Source organism: Puntigrus tetrazona, chromosome 14 (genome assembly GCF_018831695.1).
Source record: "Puntigrus tetrazona isolate hp1 chromosome 14, ASM1883169v1, whole genome shotgun sequence".
NCBI lineage: Eukaryota > Metazoa > Chordata > Actinopteri > Cypriniformes > Cyprinidae > Puntigrus > Puntigrus tetrazona.
The window spans coordinates 17,021,507-17,036,918 of NC_056712.1; the positions used below are offsets into that span (position 1 = coordinate 17,021,507).

The window sequence follows — 15,412 nt, forward strand, 5'->3', positions numbered from 1 at the left end:
ACAAACCTGCATGTACATGCACATGTGTGCTTTTCATTTGTGCATGCTTTACTGTGTCTGAAGGGGACTGCAGTGGACGTGTGTCGAACTTTCACACTTCATTGTGAGCTTCCCAGCGTGACTGAAAGCCGGGGTCCGTGTAATTCTATTGAGAAGCGGCTTCTGAGTACACAGAGAAAAGCTTCCTCTCACTGTGGGACCAGACCTAATCTAGCCCTGAGAGACGAACAGGATTATCAGCACGTCGCTATAAACCTCACCCTGACTTTACCCTGATTAACATTTACAAATAATCTAGAACTTAAATACACCTTAATTTGTGCATCGTAGTTTTGACAGAGCGTCATTTATTACAGATATTTCAACATTTCAAATAAGTTAACAAACTTAAAGATTAGGTTATGTATTTTGTTTTTGTACTACTGAATACATCTTAGTTAATCTAGATTAACTCAAATCTTCTGTGATTAACTGCTTGCTAACAATGAATATTTGCATGTGCAAATGTAACTAGATATCAACATTATATTCTTGCATATATACAGTTAACGTTGACCAAAAAAACTGAAAATCTGTTATTAACTACTCTCCCTCAAATCATTCCAAACCTTTGAGACCTTTGTTTATCTTCAGAACACATCTGATCAAACACGAGAGCTTCCTGATCCTGATCCCAACACAACTGAAATGTAAATGTATTTTAACTACCTTTATGGGTTTTCATTTGGGGTACCTTCATTTGGTGGTCTTCCAGGTTTGGAACTACATTACAGAATACATTTTTTTGTGTAATGTAACCCTTTAAGCAACCTACAGAATATATTTTCTCAAGGTTTTGCAGACCGTCCTTGATGTTACGGTTACATAAGACTCACTCTTCTACCAGAGTTCTCAAAATGCAATGTTTGCACACTTCTGTGTTTACTCAGAATACCAGAAAACCCTTACAAATCCCAACATAACGGAACCCTGCATTAATCTTACACAAAAACAAACAAAATCACTTGGCTTTAACATTTACTGTCCTTCTAAATGAACTATTAATGAATAACTGGAAATCTGCTGCTACTCATTCAGTTCAAGTTCATTTACTTTTTTTTTTTTTCTATTAAGCACAATGAACTTTCACATACATGAGCGAAATACTGCTGTCTGGCTTTGCAGTTTAAACTTTCCCTTTAAAAACCAAGTTACGTACTTTCTGGCCACACTAAAAAGGGAATGGAATGCTAACACTCAATGGGAAGTCAGTTCATCTACAAACCATCTACAGTACATGAGAAATGTTACACTGAAAAGCAGCTTTCAAGCCCATTCGCAACCACAAAATTCGTACAAAATTGCATTGCGTGTGGCGGTAATGTGAGCATTTGGGGAAATGTTTGAATTTGTCATTAGGTGGTTATTCAGGGGTATTTGTAATGCAGATCAGATGTAAAGTATAAGGTGAGCTCGCAGGAGAGAACAAACACCGGAGAGTCGACCCGACTGTCACAGCCGGTGTTAAAACACAATTAACAAAGATGTGCATTAAGAATTCCTCCGGTTTGATTCGGTGCAGATTAGCAGCGATTCATAATTCATTAACCTTGGGTGACTTTACACTATAGATTAATTTTTAATTTCGGTTCAGCGGCGCAACGGGAAGGTCAGCTGCGTGATGTGTCGCGACATCACTTCCTCCAGGAGCCCAGGTCCACGTTGACACTTCATTTTGTGGCTCCTCGTGAAAAAGGCAGCTCTTCTGAAGTGCTCTCTTCACACACTGCAGCGCAGAGTAAAACCTGTCACTTACACTCCATTCGGAGCCAAACCAGCAGATAAACAAGCCAATAGCATGACAATTTACATCAATATGAGGGCCGGCGCAGAGAGCAGGAGCCCAACGAGTCTAAAGCCCGACGGCAGGGAGAAGACTCATGTATACAGAAAAGGAGAGACCGAGATTTGGCATGAAGTCTGCGGGGGTAAAAGCGTGAGGGGCTTCTGAGGGGTAATAGATCAATACGCACACTGAAGCCAGTCTGGGTCCCTACGGCTGAGACGGATCGTTCTCGCACACACATCGAGAGGTGAGCCCAGGGCAAGCCAGTGGACTCATCAAACACAAAGACCTATTTCATGTGCAATCTATAGGCCAGCCTGAATGACCTGCCGGCTAAGAGACACAAAGTACTTAAAAAAGCACCCTTGTCAGCAAATATCAAAATCGATCGGCATGTAAATTCAATAGCACCCTCGCAGAAGTGGCTGTTTTGTGTGCAAATGACGAGCTGTTGCTTGAAATGGAGTCTGCCGGCCCATCGCTCGTAATTTTCTATCTACGCATGCAAATAGAGCACGGTTCTGTCCCTCAATACCTTTCCACATAAACACGTCGTGATTGGACAGCGAGAGCGCCAAAACAAGCTTAAGGCTCGCCAGCGCGCTCACACAGTCACATACTGACCCAATAACTGAAGACTTAAGACAAATTAGCACCTGCCTATTTAATTACAGCTCCGACTTAATTAAACTCCCAAGGATTAAACACTGCTAACTGGCAGAGGCAAAAATATTACAAATACGCACATGAGTGCGTAGCATCGTGTTGCGAATCCATTATAGCCTGTTCAATCTGTTACTTCACGCTATTACATCATATATGTTTTTATGTCAGGATGATGCAATATCAAAGCCAAAGTGTTTTTTTGTCGATTTACCTTTCATCCGCTTTCTGTAAACACCAAATATGAATAGCGCAGCCGTAGGGTGGATCAGATTATAATCAGCCGAGACATTTAATCTATTCTTTACGCGACACAGCGATCGAGCCTGGTTACACTGATATGACAGAGTTTGTGTACTGGACGAGATTATTCCCATGCTTCTCCCTGAATCTACTAATGGAGTCAGGCTAGCTGGACGGAGAGGTAGAAGAGAGACCGAAAAAGGCCAGTGAAATAAGGAAAGAGGATTCGTTGGAATCACAAAACTGCACTCACTGTGATTTCAAAGTGACTTTAAATGTGAGCCAGTGATTGTCTTAGAATGAATGTCAATGGGAAATTGACATGACAAGTCAGGCTGTATTAGCAGTGTGTTGCTATATTTAATTTAAACCACAGTTTTATTTCTTGTATAATAAATCAACTTAAACATGCAGCTTTCATGACCTCATTATTACTTGAGTGACTACATGGAACAAATGCACTTTTTAAAATGAATGTGTCTATTTACAGGACTATTTTAATCTTAAATATAGCCTGTCAATTGTTCAGTAATGAAATACTTTTATCTTAGCCTAATACGATAAAACAGTAAATCATAAATATTTAGAATTTTTACAGAATTTGTATGAGCATCTTGACCATCTCAAAAAAACGTCTCAACCAATGGCGTTCATTCATCCATCCATCCATATACTGCGCTGAAATACAGAAGATATAATACATTTGATTCCTCAAAAATGCATTATATTTTGGTATAGTGCAGCATTTACTCTCTCAACAGCCCTCAGTCATGTTTTACACAATCGTTGACACTTTATAAAAAAATACGGGGCATCTGTGATGTAAACCGTATAGTTTTCTTATAGTTTATTAATTATGACCAGACAAGGAAAGAGAAACAAAACTGGAATACAACACTAAGCCACAGTCTCCTGCCCAAGTGCTATGGCTCAATGTTTCTAACCTGCTCATGCTAACCAACAGGCCACTTCACAGACAAAAAGCTACACTTTTGAGCTCAGTCTATATATGGTGAGCTCATTCACCAAATATTTAACAGTGTTTTCCCCGAGAGAATGGATATCACAAACCAAAAACCAATGACTTGCAGAGAGAGAGAAGAAAAAAAAAAAAAAAAAACAATTTACCTGCTCTGTCATCAGTAGTAATAAAAGCATTAAAATTCAACGACGCATCTCTGACTCATCTCTGATTTGAAATGCTCTTTACCTTTTCTGCACCAAAATGAAACGGCAGCACACTTCCATATCAATATTTTACTGCCCGCTTAATGTGAATTTAATGATAGCAATCTCCTATTTAACGTCAGTGTATTCTGTAATGGAAGGCTCTCGGTGGGAGAGCGCCGGAGAATCGTACGTAAGACGCGGGAGCGGCGCTGGGGCGATGCAGCCGGAGATACTGTGAACCCGGCAAAGTAATCACACGGTACAAGAGTAAATCAGCCACAACATTTAGAAGTCTGCAGCATGTGAACAAAGCCCAGGAGGTAGTTAAGACTGGTTCTTAATGAGCTAATTAGGTTTGTTTAGGCAGCTTTTACATGCTGCTGGTAATGAGGGGAATGAGAGACAAATTTCTTTGCCAAAGAGGAGAGGATATGGAAAGGGTTTAAAAAAAAAAAAAAAATAAAAATGGCTGTTGTGAAGACAGCGAGCATCAACAATGGTCGTTCTGAAATCTTACCGTGCATGTTCTTCAAGCCAACGTTTCCAGATCGCTGTTATCAGACCTTTGACGTCAAGCCTTGTAATGAAATAATACTGTCCAACTTCTCAGAGAGAAACAGCTTGTTTCCCTGCACTGACCGCAGACTGAGGTTTCATGTCACCTGTGCTCTGATAGCCAGGTTACACACACACACACACACACACAACCAGATTAAAACAACACATGCACACCCCACCTGCTGTCTGCTCTCACACTGGTGGCAAAACAAAAAACGAGATCACATCTATTAATGCAACAAAATGCATCGGTTCAAAGCACTTGAGCATTCAGAAAAACACTCATCAGTGACTGTGGCCTTCACCGTCTGATAAAGCACTGCAGCAACAGGACCATCACAAGCCTGTCGTGCATAATTAATGAAAGAGATGAGAGCTGTTAGCCACACACACACACACACACAAAAGCTGAGATGCCCGCGGTACCAGCTGAGGGTGGGTAAAAGAAGCTAGATGAATGAGATAGGACGGTTTAATTTTAAATAGCTGTACAGATTCTTGTGCATCAAACAGGAAGGCTTTTCTTTCATCTGAAACCGCTGACTGTCCGATGCATCAAAGCACAGAAACACAGGTGGATCGTGTAGAGCTGACAGTTCAAGGGTGAGTTTTACAAAATGGCAAGGAATAAGAAAGTATTTGAAAAATGTGTATAAAGAAAATGAAGCCAGTTTTTGTTAGGATTGTTTGTATAGTGAGATTTCAAAGGGTTAGGGGTGTTCATAATCCATTACCTTGATGCATATAAGTAATACTTTCATTCAGCAAGGACACAATAAATCGATCAAAAGGGAAACTTGCAGGCCTAATGCTAGAAAATATTTCAAATAAATGTAGATTTTTTTCTTTCATTAAACAATTCTGAGAAAAAAATTGCAGCTTTTAATATAAAAATATGGATTTTTGAAAATTACCTTTCATCAGCTCTAAGTGAATGAAAACATCATGCCAAGTTTTATATCTAAACTCTGTCTCTTAAAATAAAGAGTCAACTCTGAATCGTTGAAACAAGTAGTTTTTAAAGTGACCCTATTTAGAAATAGGAAAGGTTAATATTTAAAAAAACACTTTCGTTGTAATGTGCACTTATTTTTACCTTCTTTGCTCAACGACTTCAAACGAATTCAAACATTTAGTTCTTTGCCACTAGGTGCTGCTTTTGAAGTGGTAAAATTCACACAAAGCAGTACTCGGCTCACGAATGCTGCTTTATGAGGTATTACAGGTATGATAAAATGAAAATCACACCGCAAATTAGCGTCACACAAAGGAGCGACTAATACAGAAAAAAAATATGAAACTTTCATTGCCCATAATGGGCAGCACAATTGCTTTCAACGTTTATAATAAAATGTTTTATGAGAAGAAAATCAGCATACTAAGGATTTCTGAAGGATCGTGTGACACCATAGACTGGCGTAATAATGTTATTTTGAAATATATAAATTTTAAAGTACGTCAAATATTAAGTTTGTTTTGTTTATGTTGTTGATGTGAAAATGTAGCCACGATTCAAAAATGTTAAAAAAAAATTTAACTGTGTACAATTTTAAAAGTCAAATCAACCCAAATAAAATCCAAAATCTTAACTGCACACGAGTATAAGCAAATACATAAAGAGGCAAAAAATAAATCACAATGTATATAAATAAAACTGATTTTATTCTATACAGAAATATATTTTTCCCCTTTTGATTTGAGGATGAAGTAAAATCTAGCCATTTTCTTTGTGTAATTCATCCTCAAAAGAAAGCTCGCAGAAGGTCGCTGAAAAGCTGAAAGCATTTGTCTGAACTAGCGGTGCTTTCCATTTCTCTACCTAAAAACATCCCTTTAGTCTTCTCTACAGAACATAACACAAATGCTTTTAGCACCTATAATCAATAGAAGAAACTGTTTCACTATCACTGATGTTTGCGAGGCACAAATAGTTTAAAAGTGAAAAAGGTGGAAGGGGTTTAGACGTGTATCCTACAAGTAGTACACACACACACACACACACTCACACTTAACCACAAGCAAGGACACTGGCACACCTACAGAAGGTCATCACATACAAAATGTGCCCAGGTAAGATCTTTCTCCTCTAACTCCCAGGAAAAGACTGCATACATGCGCGAGAGTACGTGTGTGTTTTGTGTTTGGGGAGAGGGTGTTCAGAGGTTAAACTTGTACTCCTGAAAGTGTTCCCAGCAGAGATTAATCATTCCGGGCCGGGATGCATCATCGCAGCCATAAATCATTGGGCCTGACCTCTCTTTCCTCTCTCTTGTGATATTAGTGAGGAGCGGTGAGTAGCGAGATTGCTCTCTGCGTGATGGTTGCCACAAATGGTTTGCACATTACATATCTTTCAAAGTGCATGCATCTCCAGTCAGGTAAACATGGAAATGGCCGCTGCATCTCTTTCTTAAAAGCACTGTAGGCGTTTTTAGGATTAAAATGCGTCAGGTATAAGTGAAATAGGTGTCCGGTGATAGTCGCGTCCGTCTCTGTAACACCTTTGGGTTCTGTAAACGGCAAACACGCGGTATGCCAGAAAACTAGCTAATCAGAATCATCCGTTTTGACTCACGGGTGAACCACAAATGCGTTTGTAAAGGGTCGTTCCAAATGAATCTGAGCAGCTGGATCTCTTCACAACGGGCTCTTGCGCAAGGCCGTCAGCAAAGAGTACAGACAACAGGTCACTTCAAGAAAGCAATTTCGCCGTTTATGATCGCATGCACCCTTTAGGGTACTCGTTTCAAGTGCTTTGCCCTTCTAAGTGAGTGGGGCACATCGATGCTCACTTCTGAATGCCGTTCATCCCTTTTTGCATGTTCAGATTTGCCCACTTGAGGGTGCGCCAGTGTAATTCAGTAGCTAAGTCTGAAAAAAAAGTTAGTAAAATGTCTCCATTTGCTTACAGCACCTTTAAAATCACAAACATGTGAACTCTTGTATTGGCACTGCCCTAAGCCAAATATCCTGTTTAGTTGCAGATGCTCAAACTGGCAGCGTTCAGGAGGTATTTGGTCTTTTTCTGCTTGTGTGGTCTTGTCTTGAAAAGCATAACTACTTTTTTCCTGTTCGCAGCACATTTAAATGGGATTGAGGCCAATGGGATTACACACTTACTGTAGTTGGTCTTTTTGTCTGAGGTTTGCTGTTGGTACATGCTACTTTGCCTTTTCCTGAATACATTGACTTTGGTCTCATATGCCAGCGGGTCATTTTTAAAGCACTTCTACACAATATGCATGTGGTCTTTATCGAGCTAATGGAGAGGGTTTTGCTTTTTTACAAAAAGAGCAACAGAATTTTTTTCTCTCTCTCTCTGATGAACACAGATGTTATCACCTGCAAGAAGTCTCTACAGACCCTTAGCGGTGACCCCAGGTTTCTGTGTCACCTATTTTAGTATTCTGTTCGTCCCTTTACACTAATCACTGTAAGAGACCTACTGCTAGATAGAGCAGCTGCTGAATTTCTTCTTTTGGATGGAGATCTGAGTGTTTATTCTTTTCTTCAGTTCACATCAGAATTAATGCATTTACAAAATAAGCACACATGAATATTGTAATAACAAAAATGTTGGTTTTCTTTGAGCCCCAACGACTCATTTAGCTGATTTGGGAGCAGTTTATCTTTAACCAAACTATGAGATACTTAAAAGGATACTTTTTAGAAGACTAGATGACTTGTGACTTTCCAATTGACTGCAAAGTAAATTACACTGTCAAGGTCCAGCAAAGTATGAAAAACATCATCTTTCATCAGCGGTTCAATCTGAATGTTATGAAGCGACAAGAATACTTTTTGTACGCAGAGAAAAAAGACTTTATTCAATAATGTGTCTTCTTTGCATCTCTCCGCAATCACTGTAGCACCACTTTGAAGAACATAAACTATAAACGCACTACGTACACTGTTCTGTGTCAGCAAGGCCACAAGGATATTGCATTCAGTGGATATACTCCTAAATTGCACTACAGTGATTGTGGAGAGACACAGAGAAAAAATATTGAATTGAAATATTGAATTGTTTTTTTTTTTTCTTTGCGAACAAAAAGTATTCTAAGACATTCATATTAAAGCACTGATGGCAGGTGGAGTAGACTGGTGATGTTTTTTATACTTTTCTGGACCTTGGAAGTGTAATTTATTTTTGATAACGGACATTTCTTAATTTATGTCTCAAGGTAAGGTTCTTTTAGCTACATTTCAATAAAAAAAAATAAAGTTCAAAGTCAACTAAATTGTGTTTATTTAAATAAAGTTGTCATAGTTGTGCTGTATCGTGAATAAAACACAACTGCGGTCAATGGGACAGTCACAAGACTCCTGGTTTTCATCTGAAATATCTTAAATTGCGTTCTGAAGAGGAATTAAGCTTTTTCTAGTTTGGAATGACATGGGGGTTAGTGACAAAATGTTCATTTTAAGGGTGGAGTAACCCTTTAACTACATAGATATACTATCAGTTACGTTGTTACGGCTCTAATGCAACTTTTCAACTGCTCAGTAAAGATATACAAGCATTTTTGAAAGTTTAAAGTCATCTAAATAAGTAATCATTACTTATTAATTTGCCTTAAAGCACTACTAATCAGCAAATAGCCATATCTTCTAAAGCACAGACTTCTTATTCTCATCTTCTTATATTATTCTTTATTCATTACTCCTTTAAACAGGACTGTAAAAAAACTCTCTTAAGAATTTAATGAATTAAACATCATGTTAGCTAGAAACATCTGAGTTTATTTAATTACTTTTGTCTAGTCTCAAGAGATGTTATCCGATCCAAAAAATCCCCCCTCTCCCTATCTGTTGCTCTTAACGTCTCTGTATTTTTTTTTTTTATCTTTTTCCTGTTAACATGTACTCTCATAAAATCTTTGCGATATAACAATGACAATAATAAAAGTAAATATTTCAGTCAACGTAGTCGTAACTGAAACCATTTTAAAGTATTCATAATTGTATATATTTGTTATATATTGAAAAGTTTTGGGGCAGTATTATTTTTGTTTTTAATGAAATTGATACACCGATAGTTACGAACTGAGAAATTATAGATTGTTTGACATGAGAGACCATTGTTTTTTAAGCATATATGAGCAAGAGAGACGATAAAATTGTTAAAACACCTGTAAAAAGCAGAATGCAAAGTGATGTACCATCCATCAAGAATAGCAAATTAAGATAACGATCAGCCAGAACAGCAGGAGCCAAAACAGAAATGAGAGGAAAGAGAGAAAACGAGAGAGTACTGAATAAGCTTTTAATGACAACATGTTGATTATACAGTACAAACTATGGCTCAATCAGTTTCTGGTAAACATCTACAGTTAAAGCGTGAACATTTCTATCGGTAACAAGAGTGCATAAATTTAGACAGAACAGCATTTGAGTGTCCCCTTGCCTTCACCCCACTGAATAGAAGAGCCAGTGCCAGGAATCACAGTCGGATGATGGTTTTGGGAAGCTCTGCTGTAACTCAGCACCGAATCAGAGTGCCAGCGGCGAGGTATCAGAGCGGGCAGACACTGGTGACAGATGTCTAGGGGGCTCTTCCTCTCCGATACAGGCTGAAGATAGCATCCTGGGCCACTGCCAAATCAGCATTGAGTTCACATTTGCAATAAGACACCATCAATCAGGAACTCCCTGGCTTGCGCCTTAAACCCATGTTTAAACAAAGAAACAGACATTCATGAACCGCCTCCTAAAGACGCCACAAGTTAAAGACAGGCAACTTTTCTGTGCTGGCATATTTCTTATTACTGAATGTAGAGCACACAAACTTGCTATTTAGAGACAGGTACATACTATAGTATTATTATTAAGTGTGTGTGTGTATGTATATATATATATATATATATATATATATATACACACACACACACACACACACACACACATTTCCAAAAAGAAAGAACAGTGTTTGGGAAAGAACTATTCTTTTTTAGAAAATATGTATATTTAGTTTCTTTGGATTCTTTGATAAAGAGAATGGTGAAAGATTTTATTTTGAAATGGAAATGTATTATAAGTGTCTTAACTGATACCTCTGTTAGAAGTATTAGTTCTAAAAAATAAAGAAACAATTAAAACTAAACTAAATAATTTGACCCAGAACTTTAAAAGTGTATATAATCCATACTAATAGTAATCCCATCCTGCTTTGCAGCAATGAGTGCACGAGAGACTTGTACTTGTGCTAAAAGTTGCTTTTAAGCTGCTACGTAGTTGTAAGTCTGTCTGGGTCGTGGATTTGACACCGTCACCTAGTTAACGCTTATCAACAGCAACCTGAGCTGTGCCGCGTTGAGGTAAGCCGCATCTGTCCCGGCCTGACTAGAAGTCAAACCATCAGCCGTTGACTCTGTGATCAGCGTCGGCCTGACCCACCATGAAGAGATATTGAAGAGTGCAGATATAGTTCATCAGCAATCTGATGTTCTCAGCTGTCCGTGTGTGAATGCGGTTTCAGATGCATTAGGGTTATTATACACTCCCACCCAACACTGTAATCTCTTAATCTGCTGAGGACTGGAATCACAGGCTGCATCTGTCAGAGCGCTTGACGGGGGAAGAGGCCATACACCTAATGTGTCAACACACCCCACACAAGCGTTTTGTGACTTCCTGTGAGACAGCATTTCAAATCTGCCAGTTTATGCCAAGTCAACAGCCAAAACACTGACCACGAGCATGAAAAACCACGCACACACTCATCCATTAGCGCATCTCTGTACTTTGGACAAACGCTTCATTCCCTGACGCACACCCCATCTATCTGGTCTCATTCCCAGCTCTCCTTCACACGCCACGGACCTGGCTGAAGGACGCGGGACTGGGGAGGGGGGCTTGATAATGATGCAGACACTCCCATAACTGCAAATGGACTTCGCTACATCAGCCGAGCCAATACGCAGACACAAAAACATTGAGAACAACACACTCACACAAGCGTGAACTGGAGTTGTGCTTAATAATGCTAATTGGTTGAAAATGGTCGGGTTTATGTTGACAGTAATGAAGACTGATGCTCTGGTGTGTCCTCAAATGTGGGAGACGCCAGTGTGGGTATAAATAAATACTGTTAGCGCTAACCCAGATCTGAAGTTTTGTGTACACACATAAAAGGAGACAGAATATAGTTCATAACACACATATTACAGCAAGCCACTGGAATAAAATTAAATTCAAAAATAAAAATAACGTAGAAATAATAAACTTTATAAATGTTCAGTATAACGATAAGTATATAGTATAATATATATATATATATATATATATATATATATATATATATATGTATATATATATATATATATATATATATATATATATATATATATATATATATATATATGTGTATATATATATATATATATATATATATATATATATATATATATATATATATATATAGAGAGTTCCATTCCTGGATTCTGACTGCAGCTATGTTTTATTGTGATACAGCAAGGCTATGACTGCTTCAATACACTTAAACGCAATTTAATTGACTAACTTTCCATAGAAGAAAGGAAGTTGTGCAAATTTTGCTCAAAGTGATTTGGATTTTCCCCAAGTTTACACTAGTGTGGCTATTTGAGTGATCTGATTTGATCCGAGGTGAACTTCAAGCTTTAAGAACCATTCACCTAGAAGTAGAAGGAAGATGAGCCTAAAGCATATATTTATGGCCACTTGTTGCTGTTTGTTAGCATGTCTTTACATTAAGCGTGAAAAACGACAGTCTTACGAAGCGAGGCTTCAGGGTGGGGGGGTTGGGGTGCAAACAGAAGGAGTTTACATTCAGCAAAGGTGCTCGGCAGAGCCGGGTTGAGTCGAGCATCTGCTCTCATTTTGGAGTTCGTAGAGAGAGCCGTGCTGCTCGCGGCCCAAAGAAGGCAACGAGCCAGTGTGTGAGCTTAAGGGGGTTAAGGCCACACACAAATACACACACACTAACAGAGAGAGAGAGAGAGAGAGAGCACTGCTAAGTGTGATCGGCTCTTCACTGCTTGCTCTGCCATGTTAGCTGGAGTTACACTGTGCCAACTGGGCCAGGATGAGGGATTGTGTATGACATGCACGGCTGTCCGGCGTTAAAGCCGTTTAGTCCTTCAGACTGTGTGTGTGTGCGCGCTGAGAGTTATCTACACATATAGTGCTTACATCTAAATATTCTGTCGGCTTTCACACACACCAGGTACCAAGTGGCTGATAACGATGTCTGGCAGGTGCCAACTGGATAGCGGGATAATCGGACCAATCTTCATCCCCTTGAAACTGCCTGTGGGTTTTTAAGGAGGAAGGCACAAATACGCAGTTGGCCAGATTGTTGGTCTGTATCTGTGAAAACTGAAGAAGATTTGACTCATTCGGTTCAAACATCACACGTTCTCACTTCCTCACCCTCAGCTGATCTCTGTTTGGTGTCCATTTGATTTTGAGCTCTAATTGAGAGATACGGTACATGAGAGGGGGATCAGGCGGAAGGAAGGATCGGAGGGAGATAGAGTAAGCGGATGAAAGCCAGAGGCCCAGCAGGGAGCTTCCATCTCTTGATCTTTTCTATCTATTTTCTGACCGCCTTATTCATATGGAAGCGCAGCAATATCAATAAGTACATTAACTCACCTGCTTTGAACTCGTCACATAGTGAGCGACATTCAGCCAACGCTAAGATAGTATAACATGAGATGATAACAGCTATGATTCTTAATAGTTCCACTTTCTTCCAAACAGCTAAACGGAAAGAACTTGAGCAAGCAATTCTGGGAGAGGACGAGATGGTTCTTTAAACCTTGTGGTTGGACATTATGTGCTAAGAGAGATTCAAAAATTTAAGTAATTTTCTGATCCTCATGGCGTTCTAATTCTGTATGGATTTCTTTGCTCTTTGAAGCACAAAAGAAGATATTCTGAAAGAGGTTGGTAACCAGAAATGTTTCGTTACTATTGAATTTGTTGTCTATAAACTGGAATTCAATGGGAACCGAAACTTCTTTGGTTACTCATGTCCTTCAAAATATATTTTAAATTCTACAGAGAAAGGAAAGTCAAAGTCAAAATTAAATCAACACCACCAGGCTCAACCGCTTTCTCCATTTTATAAACATTAAATATGCTGTTATTCCACCTTATTAACCATCCTGAAGGAAAATAGGTGTTGCACAATTGCACCTGTGCATAACCTTTAGCTTCAAAGACAAACGAAGAATCAATGCTAGCTCTTTGCCAGCACAGCCAAATATCTAAAGTACACAAATACAGGCTATTCTAGATCCACACACATAACGGTCACAGTAAAGCAGTGGCGTAAATCGGAAACTGCTCATTGTTGGATTAACCAGACACATGACTTCAATTAAATCATAAAAAAACCAATAAAAATAAACAAAAGACTCATTTGGAATCGTGATATTAAAAAGTCCTTCATGTATTCTCAGTATACAGTAAATAACTTGGAACTGTAAGATGATCTGTTCCTCTCATGCACATAAAATATAGTTCGCGTGGAGATACTTTTTCGAGTTTGACATTCTGTCACCATCCATTGCTCTTACACAGAAAAACACTCTTCAGGATGTGTTAACCAGCAGAGAAAAGTCATAAAGGTTTCGAAGCAGCACGAGTTGTGAATAAATGATAACATTTTCATTTTTGGATGAACTACCGCTTTAAGTGCACAGCAGCAAAACAGTCAACCATCTAAGTCAGCCAAAACACTGAATATTCTGCTGTAAATTGAGTCAGTAACACACTGCTTTCCCTGCTGAAACACTAAGTAGTGGTCTGCGCCTTCTCTGACCTTAACAGAGCATAAAGCACTAATTGCGGGCTGCACCATTAGCCATTTCTGGCATGTTCTGCAGCTGCTGATGATACATGACCTTATGCGTCGCTGTCAATAGCCGGAAGGGAAAAAGGTGCAGAGGGTCAGACGATTCACCGAGAGCGAGCCGCCAGACGAGCGCGCGCTCTCATAAACGGACAGTGTCGGTATGCGGTCTCCTTAAACCGGACCGTCACGGACCGCAAGCCTGTTTCTCAGCAATCCAGCTTTCAAAATCACAAAACTGCAAAGCGGACGCGAGAGACAATTGCAAACTAGAAAAAAAAGTGACCGGCGCGTCCTTTTTGGCGTTCCGCTCAAACGCCAGAAATAATGGGGATGATGAAATCAGCGAGAGAGATCCACATTTCCACGACTAAAGATCACACGACAGGGTCAGTTTAATCAAAAGGATTTGTCAGTGAAGCGACACGGTTGTTTAGTAGCATTTTCGGCATTCATACAAGTGTAAAAAAACAACAACAAAAAAAAACAGCCGGGGACACGGACGAGTGCTGGAAAAGCGCGCAGAGCTTGGCATATAAATGTTAGATCTTACCTGCGCTGGACAGCCTGTTCATTTCCCGAAGGAAACTTTTATTTCCCTCGGGGAGCACCTTCCAAACGCGACGCCGACGAATCGATACTTTTCTTAAAATAACTGTCGATTCCTTTAAATATATAGCATCGCACGTGAAAGCGACGGGTAGCGGATAAAACGCCTAACGCAGAGAGATAATAAGCACCGAACGGAGAGCCAGTCGAACGACGACCGTCCGCAGGGATCCCGCTGTCTTACAACGAGCACACGGAGAAACGCGCTAAGATCGCGAGTCTCTACAAACCTTCTGCTTTGATTAAGCGAAACAGAGGCGCGCGCTGAACGAGCGCGTGTGAGAGAGATCGGACGCTACCATTCACGCTGAGGGACAACTGACCGACGCCTCGAGCATCTGTCCGAGCGGATAAATATTAGAGCTGATGGGACTTATGAGCCTTCGAATCGCATTAAACCTAAGACAATGACTGAACTGTAATTTCCTTAAGGAGTGCTGTATGTGCTCGCTCCTCAGGTACATGCCCCGCGTGCGGGTGCACCTGCTTGGGATGTGAGAAGA

General features: G+C 39.7%; 1 protein-coding gene across 1 annotated transcript in view; it reads right to left on the bottom strand.

The window, feature by feature from the left end:
* tenm2a (teneurin transmembrane protein 2a) overlaps window positions 1-15,156 on the bottom strand; it is a 262,295-nt gene extending 247,139 nt beyond the window's left edge. The window contains exon 1 of the mRNA XM_043257656.1: window positions 14,854-15,156. The gene's annotated coding sequence lies outside the window, so the exon portion shown is untranslated. The remainder of the gene's footprint in view (window positions 1-14,853) is intronic.
* Window positions 15,157-15,412: the final 256 nt, after the last annotated feature.